Source organism: Maylandia zebra, linkage group LG6, assembly GCF_041146795.1.
Source record: "Maylandia zebra isolate NMK-2024a linkage group LG6, Mzebra_GT3a, whole genome shotgun sequence".
Lineage (NCBI taxonomy): Eukaryota > Metazoa > Chordata > Actinopteri > Cichliformes > Cichlidae > Maylandia > Maylandia zebra.
The window spans coordinates 1,185,524-1,190,375 of NC_135172.1; positions in this window are offsets into that span (position 1 = coordinate 1,185,524).

The window sequence follows — 4,852 nt, forward strand, 5'->3', positions numbered from 1 at the left end:
GCAAACCGAGCAGCATCACTGACTTTCAGCCTGTTGTGTTTGTGGATATATGACTGACTTTAATTATCCACAAAATCATCACATTCTCTGTAAGATTAAGGTCGACTATTGTATTATATTTTAAAGGCTTTAAAACCAAGTAAACGCTGAAAGTACAAACATCGCTAATGTCACATAACTTTGCCGACATGTGGCCAACAGGAATGTTTTAATGTTCCTCATTATTAAACATTTGCACATAAATAAGTGACATAATATTCAGTACTTACTTTTAACAGTTTACTCTTCGGCCGCTCCACCTCCACTTCTGCAGCTGCCAGTCAAAGCTGCTATGATAACGTTTCACCCCAATTTAACATCACCGCGGTAGGAATTAGAATCAAACTTATGGGAGAGGAGACTCATTGGACATCAATCAGCGTGATGAGAACTATTGATAACAAAAGAAAGAATCTTTGGAAAAAGTTTTTCTTAGGAGAATTAATTTATTTTAGTCTGACCACAGTCCCATCCGCTAACATAGAGGAGGCGGGGTTTATGACCTATACTGCAGCCAGACACCAGGGGGCGATAGAGACGTTTTGGCTTCATTTTTGGGACGCTGTCACGTCATCCATCTTTATTACAGTCATTGGTGGTGATGAAGGAAAACGCTGGGTTGGCATGTAAAGGGGCATTTATTCCTTTCAAAGACCTGCAGTTCAAAAAAAGCGCCCCTCGACAGCCAAACCCATCTGTTCTCTGATTGGATTGTTACATTTGTGATTGACATGACATTGACCAATCAGATGAAAGGAAGAAAAATAGGGTTAAAATTCGTACTTGTAACTTGCAGGGTTTTTTGGCTAAGTCCACACACAGATTCTTTTTACACATACAAATCCTGATTTACATGTACAAAATATTTATGACCCAAGAGCGTAGATTTGGTTTGGGCATTGGTGGGGACGGATGATTCAACCACCGAACCCTGCCCTGTTTTTGTTTTTTGTTTTTCCTTCTTGATTAACAAAAAAGGAGAAATATACTTGCCTACATATGCTATTCTACGTGCTTTTAAACCATTTAAAATTACAATTCATAGTTTTATATGTGAATTATATAATGTTAAAGTACTATTAAACAAATGACTGAGTATTTCAGGCTTTAGTTTACTTCAGCCATATTCCATATAAATCAGGTATCATACAAAAATAAAAATAGCTTCAAATACAGTCATGACAATAAAAGAATATGACTTTAAGGACTTAACAACATTACTTCAGTTATAGTACACCAACATCTCTGATACATTAGCACTAAGGGAACACTGAGTGACCTGCTGGTTTTTGTCCATAAAACTACTCGTCTAAGATGACCACAAAGTAACAGATCTCTCAGCAAAATGATGCAACGTTTGAGGCACTATTGCCCCGATTAACTCAGTGAGCTGCGATCTTTTATTCTAAACATGAGCTACTGTTACAGCAACAGACATGGACTACATGCCCCACACAACAACTCAATGTCCACTATGTGAAGCAGCCAAACACAGGCCTGCTCCTCTCACTAACTGAGATAAACTGCTGGCATATTGGTTTTACATCTATACTGTCCGGTCTCTCCTGGTGGACATGGCAACACGTTATTCATGGTTACATACAGTTTTAGACTGATGTGGGCCAAAGCCTGGCACATACTTGCCAACCTTGAGAACACAGAATTAGGGAGACATTCAAACACACACACAAAACTTGAATTTTACAATGTTTATTTATCGGATAAAATAAGTTAAATGTCACCGTTATTATTGGCTGGGGCCAGAAACAGGATGGGGGTGTCCAAATTCAGAGGCTGCGTCCACCTGAGAACCAGGTGTTGTGATTGCCTGCCAGAAACTGATTGCTTGTATTTAAACTGCTATAAATAACTTGTTGGTCTATAATATGTGAAACATATGTCAAATGTATCCCTTGTGAATGATATCAAGTCATCTTGAGCAACAAACAACATTCCTGTAACAAGGTAGAACCTTCAGTCAGTTTTTGGCAGTGACTTTTATGTATCCTTTATTTATGCAGTTAAAAAAATTCTTGTTTACCTTAAAAATGTCTCTCTTAAGAGTAATCTGGCCAAGAGGACAGCTGAAATTGCAACAAATGCAAAAATAGTTCTGTAAACATATTTTAAGTGGACAAAAGGAAGCTGGTTGATTATAATGTAGGTACAATAACACGGTTACAAAGATACTTGAGGAACAGGTAATTTTTTTATTTTATATATAACCACTTTGTAATACCTGTTCACAGAAGTCTATTTAACATCATATGATATTACACATAAAAAACACACGGAAACATTGGAGGTCAGTTTTTGGCACAACGCCGGCTCAGATATTTGAAGTTTAGAATCAGAATCAGAACACTTTATTCATCCCGAGGGAAATTAGGGTTACAGCAGGCAGCACGCTAATGGTGCATGCGCACTCACAAAGGAACCTTCTGACCAACTTTACACAAACATCACATTGGGCAGACATGTCAGAAGGTAGGCTGATAGGAAAAACAACGAAAATACACTACATGAGGTAAGAGGAGGAGAAAAAAAACTCCACTCAGACTGAGCTCCTAGTGGGAGAACAGTTTGATAACAGAAAAAACACCTCAGCACAAAAGCACATGACTATCAATACACCATAGAAACACAAGACCAGCAACAGGTAAAGGGTGAGAGAGAGCCGGTGTACACAGCGCATCCGGTCCTGCAGCATCTGCGCTGGTCCAGTTGACTGCTATCATCCCCGGTAGGGCACAAGCATCGAAGGCGTTGGAAAGGGAGGGGGGATGAGTGAGTGCTTATCAGTGTAAGTGTGTGTGTGGGCGTGTCCATAGTTCAGCTGAGACAGTGTCCTTCGCACTATCAGGCTAAGTAAACAGTCTGCCAGCCAACCCAGGTGTCCTTCATGGGACGGGAAGAATAGCCGTAACACAGTCGTTATCAGGGAGTTGTTTTGGTGGGCTCCAGCCTTGGGCCTGCAGCTGGGGCCGTGGTGTCCAAATGTTGAATATTGTTGATTTCTCCTTTGTGAGCAGCTCGAATTCTAGCACTCCGAGGCTGGTCTCTCGATCTCCCGTTGAAGAGTCGCGAGCCTCCCCATGATGGTATCAAACTTCTGTTCCGTGGTGTTGTCAGTCTTTTGATTCTGAGACTTCACAACTGCAGTGATCCGTTCTGCGATGTTTTCCAACTGTCGCTCAAGGGTCTCATTTTGAGCAGGCCTCTCTCTGATGTTTCCCCTCATACGCTCAATGGTGTTGTTTTGAGCCTTCCCAGCAGCTGTAAGCGTCTCCAAGGTGTTGACCATATTACGTTCGTTGTGAGAGGTCGCACCTCGTCCCGTCGCTTCGAATCCAGCGGGCAGCCTTGTGGGGGTTTGAACAGCCGGTTCCGCTTTCTTATTTCTCTGATAAACCAGGGCTAAGCCAACGCCGATCAGCATGAACCCTGTTATCATGGTTCCGAATAGGTAGATATCTTCAGCGTCCTCGATCGACAGTCCCGCCAGGCACACGGTCCTCCAGTTCTGCCACCCGTCCATCATGTAACCGGCAGGGAAAGTCCCTCCAGGGCACTCAGGCTCTCCCGAGCCCCGACTTCTCGTTGAGAAAAGGGTGTCAATAGCACTCAGAGACCAGTTGATCAAATCCATAATTCTCTTTTAGGTTTAGAGAACGACAGTGAGAGACTGTTCCAGGAAAAGTAAATTCACACAAGACAAGACAAGGACATTCTCGCCTGAAAATATGTTAAAAGTTTATTTTGCGACCCAGAAAGAGAAATAAGAGTAATATTAAAGCTATGTAGCTGCAGTAGTAGTAGCCATTGTTGGAAACTGGAATTGGCTGGGCCAATCTGGAATATGGTTTTTCAATTTTGTTGTCCGGGTGGAAAATCGGGAGAAATTCGGGCTCCGGGAGACCTTCGGGAGGGGCACTGAAATTCGGGATTCTCCCGGAAAAATCGGGAGTGTTGGCATGTATGGCCTATAGCCTGTAACGTTATTGTGACACATTTTATGAGTGAACTTGGCTTTAAGTGACTCACAGGTTTCTTTGAAAAACACTTTCTTATATCCAGCTTCTTCCTCTTTGCTGCCGTCCTCCTCTCCTCCTCGCAGCGCAGATTTGCCGCTGCTGAAACTGAACAGAGCTCCCTGAAAGGCTCAGCCAATCACATTGGCCATATTTGTCACATGACGTAGGACTCCAGTAGAGGTGAGTTAACTCTTTCTGCACCGCTGGGTGAATCAGACGCTGACGGATCGGTTTTTTTTTTTTAAATCGGGTTTGTTTTTCTTTACTCGAAGAGATCAAATTATTGGTGGGGACAATTCAGTAATCGCTGGATATTGGTGGGGACGTGTCCCTTCCGTCCATGACAATCTACGCCCTTGTTATGACCACATTTTGAGCCCATATAATCGGCCTTAAAATGCAGCTTTAAGGCTGCAGACCCTGAATTGGGATACAGCCAAGGTTTCAGGTGAACCCACTGTGAAACCTGGCACCGCCCTATCATGTGATCCCATGAGGTGAGTGGGCGTTAAGGCGTCTGGGAAGGATCTCAAACTGGATTACAGATGGCAGACTTGTGTAGCAGCATGAGACGCTGCAGAGGTGACCCGCGTGTGTGTGATGAGCCATCACAGCCCCTCCACAGCACACACGCACCTGCATCTTGCACAGGAGTGCCATGGTAACACTTCCTGTCAGGATTTAGACCTCAGAACGCCTGATGATTAAGGTCTGTGTCTTTAACACACACACACACACACACACACACACACACACACACACACACACACACACACACA